The sequence below is a fragment of the Scyliorhinus torazame genome, unplaced genomic scaffold (genome assembly GCF_047496885.1).
Source record: "Scyliorhinus torazame isolate Kashiwa2021f unplaced genomic scaffold, sScyTor2.1 scaffold_934, whole genome shotgun sequence".
NCBI lineage: Eukaryota > Metazoa > Chordata > Chondrichthyes > Carcharhiniformes > Scyliorhinidae > Scyliorhinus > Scyliorhinus torazame.
In genome coordinates, this window is record NW_027308661.1 from 1 (window position 1) to 18682 (window position 18682).

Genomic DNA, 18682 nt, shown 5'->3' on the forward strand with positions numbered 1-18682 from the left:
CCCGTGCTGTACCTGTCCTGGGAGTGTTTGATGGGGACTGTGTAGTGGGAGCTTTACTCTGTATCTAACCCCGTGCTGTACCTGTCCTGGGAGTGTTTGATGGGGACAGTTGTAGAGGGAGCTTTACTCTGTATCTAACCCCGTGCTGTGCCTGTCCTGGGAGTGTTTGATGGGGACAGTGTAGAGGGAGCTTTACTCTGTATCTAACCCCGTGCTGTACCTGTCCTGGGAGTGTTTGATGGGGACAGTGTAGAGGGAGCTTTACTCTGTATCTAACCCCGTGCTGTACCTGTCCTGGGAGTGTTTGATGGGGACAGTGTAGAGGGAGCTTTACTCTGTATCTAACCCGTGCTGTACCTGCCCTGGAGTGTTTGATGGGGACAGTGTAGAGGGAGCTTTACTCTGTATCTAACCCCGTGCTGTACCGGTCCTGGGAGTTTGATGGGGACAGTGTGGAGGGAGCTTTACTCTGGTATCTAACCCGTGCTGTACCTGTCCTGGGAGTGTTTGATGGGGACAGTGTAGAGGGAGCTTTACTCTGTATCTAACCCCGTGCTGTACCGGTCCTGGGAGTTTGATGGGACAGTGTAGAGGGAGCTTTACTCTGTATCTAACCCCGTGCTGTACCTGTCCTGGGAGTGTTTGATGGGGACAGTGTAGAGGGAGCTTTACTCTGTATCTAACCCGTGCTGTACCTGCCCTGGGAGTGTTTGATGGGGACAGTGTAGAGGGAGCTTTACTCTGTATCTAACCCGTGCTGTACATGTCCTGGGAGTGTTTGATGGGGACAGTGTAGAGGGAGCTTTACTCTGTATCTAACCCCGTGCTGTACCGGTCCTGGGAGTTTGATGGGGACAGTGTGGAGGGAGCTTTACTCTGTATCTAACCCCGTGCTGTACCTGTCCTGGGAGTGTTTGATGGGGACAGTGTAGAGGGAGCTTTACTCTGTATCTAACCCGTGCTGTACCTGCCCTGGGAGTGTTTGATGGGGACAGTGTAGTGGGAGCTTTACTCTGTATCTAACCCCGTGCTGTACCTGTCCTGGGAGTGTTTGATGGGGACAGTGTCGAGGGAGCTTTACTCTGTATCTAACCCCGTGCTGTACCTGTCCTGGGAGTGTTTGATGGGGACAGTGTAGAGGGAGCTTTACTCTGTATCTAACCCCGTGCTGTACCTGTCCTGGGAGTGTTTGATGGGGACAGTGTAGAGGGAGCTTTACTCTGTATCGAACCCCGTGCTGTACCTGTGCTGGGAGTGTTTGATGGGGACAGTGTAGAGGGAGCTTTACTCTGTATCTAACCCCGTGCTGTACCTGTCCTGGGAGTGTTTGATGGGGACAGTGTAGAGGGAGCTTTACTCTGTATCTAACCCCGTGCTGTACCTGTCCTGGGAGTGTTTGATGGGGACAGTGTAGAGGGAGCTTTACTCTGTATCTCACCCCGTGCTGTACCTGTCCTGGGTGTGTTTGATGCGGGACAGTGTAGAGGGAGCTTTACTCTGTATCGAACCCCGTGCTGTACCTGTGCTGGGAGTGTTTGATGGGGACAGTGTAGAGGGAGCTTTACTCTGTATCTAACCCCGTGCTGTACCTGTCCTGGGAGTGTTTGATGGGGACAGTGTAGAGGGAGCTTTACTCTGTATCTAACCCCGTGCTGTACCTGTCCTGGGAGTGTTTGATGGGGACAGTGTAGAGGGAGCTTTACTCTGTATCTAACCTCGTGCTGTACCTGTCCTGGGAGTGTTTGATGGGGACAGTGTAGAGGGAGCTTTACTCTGTATCTAACCCCGCACTGTACCTGTCCTGGGAGTGTTTGATGGGGACAGTGTAGAGGGAGCTTTACTCTGTATCTAACCCCGTGCTGTACCTGTCCTGGGAGTGTTTGATGGGGACAGTGTCGAGGGAGCTTTACTCTGTATCTAACCCCGTGCTGTACCTGTCCTGGGAGTGTTTGATGGGGACAGTGTAGAGGGAGCTTTACTCTGTATCTAACCCCGTGCTGTACCTGTCCTGGGAGTGTTTGATGGGGACAGTGTAGAGGGAGCTTTACTCTGTATCTAACCCCGCACTGTACCTGTCCTGGGAGTGTTTGATGGGGACAGTGTAGAGGGAGCTTTACTCTGTATCTAACCCCGTGCTGTACCTGTCCTGGGAGTGTTTGATGGGGACAGTGTAGAGGGAGCTTTACTCTGTATCTAACCCCGTGCTGTACCTGTCCTGGGAGTGTTTGATGGGGACAGTGTCGAGGGAGCTTGACTCTGTATCTAACTCCGTGCTGTACCTGTCCTGGGAGTGTTTGATGTGGACAGTGTAGAGGGAGCTTTACTCTGTATCTAACCCCGTGCTGTACCTGTCCTGGGAGTGTTTGATGGGGACAGTGTAGAGGGGGCTTTACTCTGTATCTAACCCCGTGCTGTACCTGTCCTGGGAGTGTTTGATGGGGACAGTGTAGAGGGAGCTTTACTCTGTATCTAACCCCGTGCTGTACCTGTCCTGGGAGTGTTTGATGGGGACAGTGTAGAGGGAGCTTTACTCTGTATCTAACCCCGTGCTGTACCTGTCCTGGGAGTGTTTGATGGGGACAGTGTAGAGGGAGCTTTACTCTGTATCTAACCCCGTGCTGTACCTGTCCTGGGAGTGTTTGATGGGGACAGTGTAGAGGGAGCTTTACTCTGTATCTAACCCCGTGCTGTACCTGTCCTGGGAGTGTTTGATGGGGACAGTGTAGAGGGAGCTTTACTCTGTATCTAACCCCGTGCTGTACCTGTCCTGGGAGTGTTTGATGGGGACAGTGTAGAGGGAGCTTTACTCTGTATCTAACCCCGTGCTGTCCCTGTCCTGGGAGTGTTTGATGGGGACAGTGTAGAGGGAGATTTACTCTGTATATAACTCCGTGATGTACCTGTCCTGGGAGTGTTTGATGGGGACAGTGTGGAGGGAGCTTTACTCTGTATCTAACCCCATGCTGTACCTGTCCTGGGAGTGTTTGATGGGGACAGTGTAGAGGGAGCTTTACTCTGTATCTAACCCCGTGCTGTACCTGTCCTGGGAGTGTTTGATGGGGACAGTGTAGAGGGAACTTTACTCTGTATCTAACCCTGTGCTGTACCTGTCCTGGGAGTGTTTGATGGGGACAGTGTACAGGGAGCTTTACTCTGTATCGAACCCCGTGCTGTACCTGTCCTGGGAGTGTTTGATGGGGACAGTGTAGAGGGAGCTTTACTCTGTATCTAACCCTGTGCTGTCCCTGTCCTGGGAGTGTTTGATGGGGACAGTGTAGAGGGAGCTTTACTCTGTATCTAACCCCGTGCTGTACCTGTCCTGGGAGAGTTTGATGGGGACAGTGTAGAGGGAGCTTTACTCTGTATCTAACCCTGTGCTGTCCCTGTCCTGGGAGTGTTTGATGGGGACAGTGTAGAGGGAGCTTTACTCTGTATCTAACCCCGTGCTGTACCTGTCCTGGGAGTGTTTGATGGAGACAGTGTAGAGGGAGCTTTACTCTGTATCTAACCCCGTGCTGTACCTGTCCTGGGAGTGTTTGATCGGGACAGTGTACAGGGAGCTTTACTCTGTATCGAACCCCGTGCTGTACCTGTCCTGGGAGTGTTTGATGGGGACAGTGTAGAGGGAGCTTTACTCTGTATCTAACCCCGTGCTGTACCTGTCCTGGGAGTGTTTGATGGAGACAGTGTACAGGGAGCTTTACTCTGTATCGAACCCCGTGCTGTACCTGTCCTGGGAGTGTTTGATGGGGACAGTGTAGAGGGAGCTTTACTCTGTATCTAACCCCGTGCTGTACCTGTCCTGGGAGTGTTTGATGGGGACAGTGTAGAGGGAACTTTACTCTGTATCTAACCCCGTGCTGTACCTGACCTGGGAGTGTTTGATGGGGACAGTGTCGAGGGAGCTTTCCTCTGTATCTCACCCCGTGCTGTACCTGTCCTGGGAGTGTTTGATGGGGACAGTGTAGAGGGAGCTTTACTCTGTATCTAACCCCGTGCTGTACCTGTCCTGGGAGTGTTTGATGGAGACAGTGTACAGTGAGCTTTACTCTGTATCTAACACCGTGCTGTACCTGTCCTGGGAGTGTTTGATGGGGACAGTGTAGAGGGAGCTTTACTCTGTATCTAACCCCGTGCTGTACCTGTCTTGGGAGTGTTTGATGGGGACAGTGTAGAGGGAGCTTTACTCTGTATCTAACCCCGTGCTGTACCTGTCCTGGGAGTGTTTGATGGGGACAGTGTGGAGGGAGCTTTACTCTGTATCTAATCCCGTGCTGTACCTGTCCTGGGAGTGTTTGATGGGGGCAGTGTAGAGGGAGCTTTACTCTGTATCTAACCCCGTGCTGCACCTGTCCTGGGAGTGTTTGATGGGGACAGTGTAGAGGGAGTTTACTCTGTATCTAACCCCGTGCTGTACCTGTCCTGGGAGTGTTTGATGGGGAGAGTGTAGAGGGAGCTTTACTCTGTATCTAACCCCGTGCTGTACCTGTCCTGGGAGTGTTTGATGGGGACAGTGTAGAGGGAGCTTTACTCTGTATCTAACCCCGTGCTGTACCTGTCCTGGGAGTGTTTGATGGGGACAGTGTAGAGGGAGTTTACTCTGTATCTAACCCCGTGCTGTACCTGTCCTGGGAGTGTTTGATGGGGAGAGTGTAGAGGGAGCTTTACTCTGTATCTAACCCCGTGCTGTACCTGTCCTGGGAGTGTTTGATGGGGACAGTGTAGAGGGAGTTTACTCTGTATCTAACCCCGTGCTGTACCTGTCCTGGGAGTGTTTGATGGGGACAGTGTAGAGGGAGTTTACTCTGTATCTAACCCCGTGCTGTACCTGTCCTGGGAGTGTTTGATGGGGAGAGTGTAGAGGGAGCTTTACTCTGTATCTAACCCCGTGCTGTACCTGTTCTGGGAGTGTTTGATGGGGACAGTGTGGAGGGAGCTTTACTCTGTATCTAACCCCGTGCTGTACCTGTCCTGGGAGTGTTTGATGGGGACAGTGTAGAGGGAGCTTTACTCTGTATCTAACCCCGTGCTGCACCTGTCCTGGGAGTGTTTGATGAGGACAGTGTAGAGGGAGCTTTACTCTGTATCTAACCCCGTGCTGTACCTGTCCTGGGAGTGTTTGATATGGACAGTGTAGAGGGAGCTTTGCTCTGTATCTAACCCCGTGCTGTACCTGTCCTGGGAGTGTTTGATGGGGACAGTGTCGAGGGAGCTTTCCTCTGTATCTAACCCCGTGCTGTACCTGTCCTGGGAGTGTTTGATGGGGACAGTGTCGGGGAGCTTTACTCTGTATCTAACCCCGTGCTGTACCTGTCCTGGGAGTGTTTGATGGGGACAGTGTAGAGGGAGCTTTACTCTGTATCTAACCCCGTGCTGTACCTGTCCTGGGAGTGTTTGATGGAGACAGTGTAGAGGGGGCTTTACTCTGTATCTAACCTCGTGCTGTACCTGTCCTGGGAGTGTTTGATGGGGACAGTGTACAGGGAGCTTTACTCTGTATCTAACCCCGTGCTGTACCTGTCCTGGGAGTGTTTGATGGGGACAGTGTAGAGGGAGCTTTACTCTGTATCTAACCCCGTGCTGTACCTGTCTTGGGAGTGTTTGATGGGGACAGTGTAGAGGGAGCTTTACTCTGTATCTAACACCGTGCTGTACCTGTCCTGGGAATGTTTGATGGGGGACAGTGTAGAGGGAGCTTTACCCTGTATCTAACCCAGTGCTGTACCTGTCCTGGGAGTGTTTGATGGGGACAGTGTGGAGGGAGCTTTACTCTGTATCTAACCCCGTGCTGTACCTGTCCTGGGAGTGTTCGATGGGGATAGTGGAGAGGGAGCTTTACTCTGTATCTAAACCCATGCTGTACCTGTCCTGGGAGTGTTTGATGGGGACAGTATCGGGGAGCTTTACTCTGTATCTAACCCCGTGCTGTACCTGTCCTGAGAGTGTTTGATGGGGACAGTGTCGGGGAGCTTTACTCTGTATCTAACCCCGTGCTGTACCTGTCCTGGGAGTGTTTGATGGGGACAGTGTAGAGGGAACTTTACTCTGTATCTAACACCGTGCTGTACCTGTCCTGGGAGTGTTTGATGGGGACAGTGTAGAGGGAGCTTTACTCTGTATGTAACCCCGTGCTGTACCTGTCCTGGGAGTGTTTGATGGGGACAGTGTCGAGGGAGCTTTACTCTGTATCTAACCCCAGCAGAATTATGTCGATGACTGTATTTTGTTTGCCCCAACTCACAGACGAGGAGCGTATCGAGGACGGAGAAGAAATGAAGATAGAATTGCGGTGAGTCTTGTACCCCAGTGTTATACAGCGACAGACCCGTCCCCACCAATACTGAACCCCAGTATTATACAGTGACAGACCCGTGTCCACCAGTACTGTACCCCAGTGTTATACAGCGACAGACCCGTCCACACCAGTACTGCACCCCAGTGTTATACAGTGACAGACCTGTCCCCACCAGTACTGTACCACAGTGTTATACAGTGTCAGACCCGCCCCCACCAGTACTGTACACCAGTGTTATACAGAGACAGACCCGTCCCCACCAGTACTGTACCCCAGTGTTGTACAGAGACAGACACATCCCCACCAGTACTGTACCCCAGTGTTATACAGAGACAGACCCGTCCCCACCAGTACTGTACCACAGTGTTATACAGTGTCAGACCTGTCCCCACCAGTACTGTACCCCAGTGTTGTACAGAGACAGACACATCCCCACCAGTACTGTACCCCAGTGTTACACAGTGACAGACCCGTCCCCACCAGTACTGTACCCCAGTGTTATACAGTGTCAGACCCGCCCCCACCAGTACTGTACACCAGTGTTATACAGAGACAGACCCGTCCCCACCAGTACTGTACCCCAGTGTTATACAGTGACAGACCCGTCCCCACCAGTACTGTAACCCAGTGTTATACAGTGACAGACCCGTCCCCACCAGTACTGTACCCCAGTGTTATACAGCGACAGTCCCGTCCCCACCAGTACTGTACCCCTATGTTATACAGTGACAGACCCATCCCCACCAGTACTGTACCCCAGTGTTATAGTGACAGACCCGTCCCCACCAGTACTGTACCCCAGTGTTATACAGTGACAGACCCGTCCCCACCAGTACTGTACCCCAGTGTTATACAGTGACAGACCCGTCCCCACCAGTACTGTACCCCAGTGTTATACAGCGACAGACCCGTCCCCACCAGTACTGTACCCCAGTGTTATACAGTGACAGACCCGTCCCCACCAGTACTGTAACCCAGTGTTATACAGTGACAGACCCGTCCCCACCAGTACTGTACCCCAGTGTTATACAGCGACAGTCCCGTCCCCACCAGTACTGTACCCCTATGTTATACAGTGACAGACCCATCCCCACCAGTACTGTACCCCAGTGTTATAGTGACAGACCCGTCCCCACCAGTACTGTACCCCAGTGTTATACAGTGACAGACCCGTCCCCACCAGTACTGTACCCCAGTGTTATACAGTGACAGACCCGTCCCCACCAGTACTGTACCCCAGTGTTATACAGCGACAGACCCGTCCCCACCAGTACTGTACCCCAGTGTTATACAGTGACAGACCCGTCCCCACCAGTACTGTACCCCAGTGTTATACAGCGACAGACCCGTCCCCACCAGTACTGTACCCCAGTGTTATACAGTGACAGACCCGTCCCCACCAGTACTGTAACCCAGTGTTATACAGTGACAGACCCGTCCCCACCAGTACTGTACCCCAGTGTTATACAGCGACAGTCCCGTCCCCACCAGTACTGTACCCCTATGTTATACAGTGACAGACCCATCCCCACCAGTACTGTACCCCAGTGTTATAGTGACAGACCCGTCCCCACCAGTACTGTACCCCAGTGTTATACAGTGACAGACCCGTCCCCACCAGTACTGTACCCCAGTGTTATACAGTGACAGACCCGTCCCCACCAGTACTGTACCCCAGTGTTATACAGCGACAGACCCGTCCCCACCAGTACTGTACCCCAGTGTTATACAGTGACAGACCCGTCCCCACCAGTACTGTACCCCAGTGTTATACAGTGACAGTCCCGTCCCCACCAGTACTGTACCCCAGTGTTATACAGTGACAGACCCGTCCCCACCAGTACTGTACCCCAGTGTTATACAGTGACAGTCCCGTCCCCACCAGTACTGTACCCCAATGTTATACAGTGACAGACCCGTCCCCACCAGTACTGTACCCCAGTGTTATACAGTGACAGACCCGTCCCCACCAGTACTGTACCCCAGTGTTATACAGTGACAGACCCGTCCCCATCAGTACTGTACCCCAGTGTTATACAGTGACAGACCCGTCCCCACCAGTACTGCACCCCAATGTTATGCAGAGACAGACCCATCCCCACCAGTACTGTACCCCAGTGTTATACAGTGACAGACCCATCCCCACCAGTACTGTACCCCAGTGTTATACAGTGACAGACCCATCCCCACCAGTACTGTACCCCAGTGTTATACAGTGACAGACCCGTCCCCACCAGTACTGTACCCCAGTGTTATACAGTGACAGACCCGTCCCCACCAGTACTGTACCCCAGTGTTATACAGTGACAGACCCGTCCCCACCAGTACTGTACTCCAGTGGTATACAGTGTCAGACCCGTCCCCACTAGTACTGTACCCCAGTGTTACACAGAGACAGACACGTCCCCACCAGTACTGTACCCCAGTGTTATACAGTGACAGACCCGTCCCCACCAGTACTGTACCCCAGTGTTATACAGTGACAGACCCGTCCCCACCAGTACTGTACCCAGTGTTATACAGTGACAGACCCGTCCCCACCAATACTGAACCCCAGTGTTATACAGAGACAGACCCGTCCCCACCAGTACTGTATCCCAGTGTTACACAGTGACAGACCCGTCCCCACCAGTACTGTACCCCAGTGTTATACAGTGACAGACCCGTCCCCACCAGTACTGTACCACAGTGTTATACAGTGTCAGACCCGCCCCCACCAGTACTGTACCCCAGTGTTATACAGCGACAGACCCGTGTCCACCAGTACTGTACCCCAGTGTTATACAGTGACAGACCCGTGTCCACCAGTACTGTACCCCAGTGTTATACAGCGACAGACCCGTCCACACCAGTACTGCACCCCAGTGTTATACAGTGACAGACCTGTCCCCACCAGTACTGTACCCCAGTGTTATACAGAGACAGACCCGTCCCCACCAGTACTGTACCACAGTGTTATACAGTGTCAGACCCGCCCCCACCAGTACTGTACACCAGTGTTATACAGAGACAGACCCGTCCCCACCAGTACTGTACCCCAGTGTTATACAGTGACAGACCCGTCCCCACCAGTACTGTAACCCAGTGTTATACAGTGACAGACCCGTCCCCACCAGTACTGTACCCCAGTGTTATACAGCGACAGTCCCGTCCCCACCAGTACTGTACCCCTATGTTATACAGTGACAGACCCATCCCCACCAGTACTGTACCCCAGTGTTATAGTGACAGACCCGTCCCCACCAGTACTGTACCCCAGTGTTATACAGTGACAGACCCGTCCCCACCAGTACTGTACCCCAGTGTTATACAGTGACAGACCCGTCCCCACCAGTACTGTACCCCAGTGTTATACAGCGACAGACCCGTCCCCACCAGTACTGTACCCCAGTGTTATACAGTGACAGACCCGTCCCCACCAGTACTGTAACCCAGTGTTATACAGTGACAGACCCGTCCCCACCAGTACTGTACCCCAGTGTTATACAGCGACAGTCCCGTCCCCACCAGTACTGTACCCCTATGTTATACAGTGACAGACCCATCCCCACCAGTACTGTACCCCAGTGTTATAGTGACAGACCCGTCCCCACCAGTACTGTACCCCAGTGTTATACAGTGACAGACCCGTCCCCACCAGTACTGTACCCCAGTGTTATACAGTGACAGACCCGTCCCCACCAGTACTGTACCCCAGTGTTATACAGCGACAGACCCGTCCCCACCAGTACTGTACCCCAGTGTTATACAGTGACAGACCCGTCCCCACCAGTACTGTACCCCAGTGTTATACAGCGACAGACCCGTCCCCACCAGTACTGTACCCCAGTGTTATACAGTGACAGACCCGTCCCCACCAGTACTGTAACCCAGTGTTATACAGTGACAGACCCGTCCCCACCAGTACTGTACCCCAGTGTTATACAGCGACAGTCCCGTCCCCACCAGTACTGTACCCCTATGTTATACAGTGACAGACCCATCCCCACCAGTACTGTACCCCAGTGTTATAGTGACAGACCCGTCCCCACCAGTACTGTACCCCAGTGTTATACAGTGACAGACCCGTCCCCACCAGTACTGTACCCCAGTGTTATACAGTGACAGACCCGTCCCCACCAGTACTGTACCCCAGTGTTATACAGCGACAGACCCGTCCCCACCAGTACTGTACCCCAGTGTTATACAGTGACAGACCCGTCCCCACCAGTACTGTACCCCAGTGTTATACAGTGACAGTCCCGTCCCCACCAGTACTGTACCCCAGTGTTATACAGTGACAGACCCGTCCCCACCAGTACTGTACCCCAGTGTTATACAGTGACAGTCCCGTCCCCACCAGTACTGTACCCCAATGTTATACAGTGACAGACCCGTCCCCACCAGTACTGTACCCCAGTGTTATACAGTGACAGACCCGTCCCCACCAGTACTGTACCCCAGTGTTATACAGTGACAGACCCGTCCCCATCAGTACTGTATCCCAGTGTTATACAGTGACAGACCCATCCCCATCAGTACCGTACCCCAGTGTTATACAGTGACAGACCCGTCCCCACCAGTACTGTACCCCAGTGTTATACAGTGACAGACCCGTCCCCACCAGTACTGTACCCCAGTGTTATACAGCGACAGACCCGTCCCCACCAGTACTGTACCCCAGTGTTATACAGTGACAGATCCGTCCCCACCAGTACTGTACCCCAGTGTTATACAGTGACAGACCCGTCCCCACCAGTACTGTACCCCAGTGTTATACAGTGACAGACCCGTCCCCACCAGTACTGCACCCCAATGTTATGCAGAGACAGACCCATCCCCACCAGTACTGTACCCCAGTGTTATACAGTGACAGACCCATCCCCACCAGTACTGTACCCCAGTGTTATACAGTGACAGACCCATCCCCACCAGTACTGTACCCCAGTGTTATACAGTGACAGACCCGTCCCCACCAGTACTGTACCCCAGTGTTATACAGTGACAGACCCGTCTCCACCAGTACTGTACCCCAGTGTTATACAGTGACAGACCCGTCCCCACCAGTACTGTACTCCAGTGGTATACAGTGTCAGACCCGTCCCCACTAGTACTGTACCCCAGTGTTACACAGAGACAGACACGTCCCCACCAGTACTGTACCCCAGTGTTATACAGTGACAGACCCGTCCCCACCAGTACTGTACCCCAGTGTTATACAGTGACAGACCCGTCCCCACCAGTACTGTACCCAGTGTTATACAGTGACAGACCCGTCCCCACCAGTACTGTACCCCAGTGTTATACAGTGACAGACCCGTCCCCACCAGTACTGTACCCCAGTGTTATACAGTGACAGACCCGTCCCCACCAGTACTGTATCCCAGTGTTATACAGTGACAGACCCGTCCCCACCAGTACTGTACCCCAGTGTTATACAGCGACAGACCCGTCCCCACCAGTACTGTACCCCAGTGTTATACAGTGACAGACCCGTCCCCACCAGTACTGTACCCCAGTGTTATACAGTGACAGACACGTCCCCACCAGTACTGTAGCCCAGTGTTATACAGTGACAGACCCGTCCCCACCAGTACTGTATCCCAGTGTTATACAGTGACAGACCCGTCCCCACCAGTACTGTACCCCAGTGTTATACAGAGACAGACACGTCCCCACCAGTACTGTACCCCAGTGTTATAGTGACAGACCCGTCCCCATCAGTACTGTACCCCAGTGTTATACAGTGACAGACGCATCCCCACCAGTACTGTACCCCAGTGTTATACAGTGACAGACCCGTCCTCACCAGTACTGTACCCCAGTGTTATACAGCGACAGACCCGTCCCCACCAGTACTGTACCCCAGTGTTATACAGCGACAGACCCGTCCCCACCAGTACTGTACACCAGTGTTATACAGTGACAGACCCGTCCCCACCAGTACTGTACCCAGTGTTATACAGTGACAGACCCGACCCCACCAGTACTGTACCCCAGTGTTATACAGCGACAGACCCGTCCCCACCAGTACTGTACCCCAGTGTTATACAGCGACAGACCCGTCCCCACCAGTACTGTACCCCAGTGTTATACAGCGACAGACCCGTCCCCACCAGTACTGTACCCCAGTGTTATACAGTGACAGACCCGTCCCCACCAGTACTGTACCCCAGTGTTATACAGTGACAGACCCGTCCCCACCAGTACTGTACCCCAGTGTTATACAGTGACAGACCCGTTCCCACCAGTACTGTACCCCAGTGTTATACAGTGACAGACCCGTCCCCACCAGTACTGTACCCCAGTGTTATACAGCGACAGACCCGTCCCCACCAGTACTGTACCCCAGTGTTATACAGTGACAGACCCGTCCCCACCAGTACTGTACCCCAGTGTTATACAGTGACAGACCCGTCCCCACCAGTACTGTACCCCAGTGTTATACAGTGACAGACCCGTCCCCACCAGTACTGTACCCCAGTGTTATACAGCGACAGACCCGTCCCCACCAGTACTGTACCCCAGTGTTATACAGTGACAGACCCGTCCCCACCAGTACTGTACCCCAGTGTTATACAGTGACAGACCCGTCCCCACCAGTACTGTACCCCAGTGTTATACAGTGACAGACCCGTCCCCACCAGTACTGTACCCCAGTGTTATACAGTGACAGACCCGTCCCCACCAGTACTGTACCCCAGTGTTATACAGCGACAGACCCGTCCCCACCAGTACTGTACCCCAGTGTTATACAGCGACAGACCCATCCCCACCAGTACTGTACCCCAGTGTTATACAGTGACAGACCCGTCCCCACCAGTACTGTACCCCAGTGTAATACAGCGACAGACCCGTCCGCACCAGTACTGTACCCCAGTGTTATACAGTGACAGACCCGTCCCCACCAGTACTGTACCCCAGTGTTATACAGTGACAGACCCGTCCCCACCAGTACTGTACCCCAGTGTTATACAGTGACAGACCCGTCCCCACCAGTACTGTACCCCAGTGTTATACAGTGCCAGACCCGTCCCCACCAGTACTGTACCCCAGTGTTATACAGTGACAGACCCGTCCCCACCAGTACTGTACCCCAGTGTTATACAGCGACAGACCCGTCCCCACCAGTACTGTACCCCAGTGTTATACAGTGACAGACCCGTCCCCACCAGTACTGTACCTCAGTTTTATACAGTGACAGACCCGTCCCCACCAGTACTGTACCCAGTGTTATACAGCGACAGACCCGTCCCCCCCAGTACTGTACCCCAGTGTTATACAGTGACAGACCCGTCCCCACCAGTACTGTACCCCAGTGTTATACAGTGACAGACCCGTCCCCACCAGTACTGTATCCCAGTGTTATACAGCGACAGACCCGTCCCCCCCAGTACTGTACCCCAGTATTATACAGTGACAGACCCGTCCCCACCAGTACTGTACCCCAGTGTTATACAGTGACAGACCCGTCCCCACCAGTACTGTACCCCAGTGTTATACAGCGACAGACCCGTCCCCACCAGTACTGTACCCCAGTGTTATACAGTGACAGACCCGTCCCCACCAGTACTGTATCCCAGTGCTATACAGTGACAGACCCGTCCCCACCAGTACTGTACCCCAGTGTTATACAGTGACAGACCCGTCCCCACCAGTACTGTACCCCAGTGTTATACAGTGACAGACCCGTCCCCACCAGTACTGTATCCCAGTGCTATACAGTGACAGACCCGTCCCCACCAGTACTGTACCCCAGTGTTATACAGTGACAGACCCGTCCCCACCAGTACTGTGCCCAGTGTTATACAGTGACAGACCCGTCCCCACCAGTACTGTACCTCAGTGTTACACAGTGACAGACCCGTCCCTACCAGTACTGTACCCCAGTGTTATACAGCGACAGACCCGTCCCCACCAGTACTGTACCCCAGTGTTATACAGCGACAGACCCATCCCCACCAGTACTGTACCCCAGTGTTATACAGAGACAGACCCGTCCCCACCAGTACTGTACCCCAGTGTTATACAGCGACAGACCCGTCCCCACCAGTACTGTACCCCAGTGTTAAACAGTGACAGACCCATCCCCACCAGTACTGTACCCCAGTGTTATACAGCGACAGACCCGTCCCCACCAGTACTGTACCCCAGTGTTATACAGTGACAGACCCGTCCCCACCAGTACTGTACCCCAGTGTTATACAGCGACAGACCCGTCCCCACCGGTACTGTACCCCAGTGTTATACAGTGACAGACCCGTCCCCACCAGTACTGTACCCCAGTGTTATACAGTGACAGACCCGTCCCCACCAGTACTGTACCCCAGTGTTATACAGCGACAGACCCGTCCCCACCAGTACTGTACCCCAGTGTTATACAGTGACAGACCCGTACCCACCAGTACTGTACCCCAGTGTTATACAGTGACAGACCCCTCCCCACCAGTACTGTACCCCAGTGTTATACAGCGACAGACACGTCCCCACCAGTACTGTACCCCAGTGTTATACAGTGACAGACCGGTCCCCACCAGTACTGTACCCCAGTGCTATACAGTGACAGACCCGTCCCCACCAGTACTGTACCCCAGTGTTATACAGCGACAGACCCGTCCCCACCAGTACTGTACCCCAGTGTTATACAGTGACAGACCCGTCCCCACCAGTACTGTACCCCAGTGTTATACAGTGACAGACCCGTCCCCACCAGTACTGTACCCCAGTGTTATACAGTGACAGACCCACCCCCACCAGTACTGTACCCCAGTGTTACACAGAGACAGACCCGTCCCCACCAGTACTGTACCCCAGTGTTATACAGCGACAGACCCGTCCCCACCAGTACTGTACCCCAGTGTATACAGTGACAGACCCGTCCCCACCAGTACTGTACCCGAGTGTTATACAGTGACAGACCCGTCCCCACCAGTACTGTACCCCAGTGTTATACAGTGACAGACCCACCCCCACCAGTACTGTACCCAGTGTTATACAGTGACAGACCCATCCCCACCAGTACTGTATCCCAGTGTTATACAGTGTCAGACCCGTCCCCACCAGTACTGTACCCAGTGTTATACAGTGACAGACCCGTCCCCACCAGTACTGTACCCCAGTGTTATACAGTGACAGACCCGTCCCCACCAGTACTGTATCCCAGTGTTATACAGTGACAGACCCATCCCCACCAGTACTGTACCCCAGTGTTATACAGTGACAGACCCGTCCCCACCAGTACTGTATCCCAGTGTTATACAGTGTCAGACCCGTCCCCACCAGTACTGTACCCAGTGTTATACAGTGACAGACCCGTCCCCACCAGTACTGTACCCCAGTGTTATACAGTGACAGACCCGTCCCCACCAGTACTGTATCCCAGTGTTATACAGTGACAGACCCATCCCCACCAGTACTGTACCCCAGTGCTATACAGTGACAGACCCGTCCCCACCAGTACTGTATCCCAGTGTTATACAGTGACAGACCCGTCCCCACCAGTACTGTACCCCAGTGTTATACAGTGACAGACCCGTCCCCACCAGTACTGTACCCCAGTGTTATACAGTGACAGACCTGTCCCCATCAGTACTGTACCCCAGTGTTATACAGTGACAGACTCGTCCCCACCAGTACTGTACCCCAGTGTTATACAGTGACAGACCCGTCCCCACCAATACTGTACCCCAGTGTTATACAGTGACAGACCCGTCCCCACCAGTACTGTACCCCAGTGTTATACAGGGACAGACCCGTCCCCACCAGTACTGTACCCCAGTGTTATACAGTGACAGACCCGTCCCCACCAGTACTGTACCCCAGTGTTATACAGTGACAGACCCGTCCCCACCAGTACTGTACCCGAGTGTTATACAGTGACAGACCCGTCCCCACCAGTACTGTACCCCAGTGTTATACAGTGACAGACCCACCCCCACCAGTACTGTACCCAGTGTTATACAGTGACAGACCCGTCCCCACCAGTACTGTACCCCAGTGTTATACAGTGACAGACCCACCCCCACCAGTACTGTACCCGAGTGTTATACAGTGACAGACCCGTCCCCACCAGTACTGTACCCCAGTGTTATACAGTGACAGACCCGTCCCCACCAGTACTGTACCCCAGTGTTATACAGTGACAGACCCGTCCCCACCAGTACTGTACCCCAGTGTTATACAGTGACAGACCCGTCCCCACCAGTACTGTATCCCAGTGTTATACAGTGACAGACCCGTCCCCACCAGTACTGTACCCCAGTGTTATACAGTGACAGACCCGTCCCCACCAGTACTGTATCCCAGTGTTATACAGTGACAGACCCGTCCCCACCAGTACTGTATCCCAGTGTTATACAGTGACAGACCCGTCCCCACCAGTACTGTACCCCAGTGTTATACAGTGACAGACCCGTCCCCACCAGTACTGTACCCCAGTGTTATACAGTGACACCCGTCCCCACCAGTACTGTACCCCAGTGTTATACAGTGACAGACCCGTCCCCACCAGTACTGTATCCCAGTGTTATACAGTGACAGACCCGTCCCCACCAGTACTGTAACCCAGTGTTATATAGTGACAGACCCCTGCCCACCAGTACTGTACCCCAGTGTTATACAGTGACAGACCCGTCCCCACCAGTACTGTATCCCAGTGTTATACAGTGACAGACCCGTCCCCACCAGTACTGTACCCCAGTGTTATACAGTGACAGACCCGTCCCCACCAGTACTGTACCCCAGTGTTATCCAGTGACAGACCCGTCCCCACCAGTACTGTATCCCAGTGTTATACAGTGACAGACCCGTCCCCACCAGTACTGTACCCCAGTGTTATACAGTGACAGACCCGTCCCCACCAGTACTGTACCCCAGTGTTTCCAGGGACAGACCCATCCCCACCAGTACTGTACCCCAGTGTTATACAGTGACAGACCCGTCCCCACCAGTACTGTATCCCAGTGTTATACAGTGACAGACCCGTCCCCACCAGCACTGTACCCCAGTGTTATACAGTGACAGACCCGTCCCCACCAGTACTGTACCCCAGTGTTATACAGGGACAGACCCATCCCCACCAGTACTGTACCCCAGTGTTATACAGTGACAGACCCGTCCCCACCAGTACTGTACCCCAGTGTTATACAGTGACAGACCCGTCCCCACCAGTACTGTACCCCAGTGTTATACAGTGACAGACCCGTCCTCACCAATACTGTACCCCAGTGTTATACAGTGACAGACCCGTCCCCACCAGTACTGTACCCCAGTGTTATACAGTGACAGACCCGTCCCCACCAGTACTGTACCACAGTGTTATACAGTGACAGACCCACCCCCACCAGTACTGTACCCCAGTGTTATACAGTGACAGACCCATCCCCACCAGTACTGTACCCCAGTGTTATACAGTGACAGACCCACCCCCACCAGTACTGTACCCCAGTGTTATACAGTGACAGACCCGTCCCCACCAGTACTGTACCCCAGTGTTATACAATGACAGACCCGTCCCCACCAGTACTGTACCCCAGTGTTATACAGTGACAGACCCGTCCCCACCAGTACTGTACCCCAGTGTTATACAGTGACAGACCCGTCCCCACCAGTACTTTACCGCAGTGTTATACAGTGACAGACCCATCCCCACCAGTACTGTACCCCAGTGTTATACAGTGACAGACCCACCCCCACCAGTACTGTACCCCAGTGTTATACAGTGACAGACCCGTCCCCACCAGTACTGTACCCCAGTGTTATACAGTGACAGACCCACCCCCACCAGTACTGTACCCCAGTGTTATACAGTGACAGACCCGTCCCCACCAGTACTGTACCCCAGTGTTACACAGTGACAGACCCGTCCCCACCAGTACTGTACCCCAGTGTTACACAGAGACAGACCCGTCCCCACCAGTACTGTACCCCAGTGTTATACAGTGACAGACCCGTCCCCACCAGTACTGTACCCCAGTGTTATACAGTGACAGTCTGGTCCCCACCAGTACTGTACCCCAGTGTTATACAGTGACAGACCCGTCCCCACCAGTACTTTACCGCAGTGTTATACAGCGACAGACCCACCCCCACCAGTACTGTACCCCAGTGTTATACAGTGACAGACCCGTCCCCACCAGTACTGTACCCCAGTGTTATACAGTGACAGACCCGTCCCCACCAGTACTGTACCCCAGTGTTACACAGTGACAGACCCGTCCCCACCAGTACTGTACCCCAGTGTTATACAGTGACAGACCCGTCCCCACCAGTACTGTACCCCAGTGTTACACAGTGACAGACCCGTCCCCACCAGTACTGTACCCCAGTGTTACACAGTGACAGACCCGTCCCCACCAGTACTGTACCCCAGTGTTATACAGTGACAGACCCGTCCCCACCAGTACTGTA

At 53.5% G+C, this 18682-nt stretch overlaps 1 long non-coding RNA gene across 1 annotated transcript in view; it reads left to right on the forward strand.

Moving 5' to 3' along the window:
* The first annotated feature begins 6218 nt into the window (after positions 1 to 6218).
* The window catches only part of LOC140406853 (uncharacterized), a 72572-nt gene continuing 60108 nt past the window's right edge, over positions 6219 to 18682 (forward strand). The window contains exon 1 of the long non-coding RNA XR_011939343.1: positions 6219 to 6289. This is a non-coding gene — a long non-coding RNA (uncharacterized lncRNA). The remainder of the gene's footprint in view (positions 6290 to 18682) is intronic.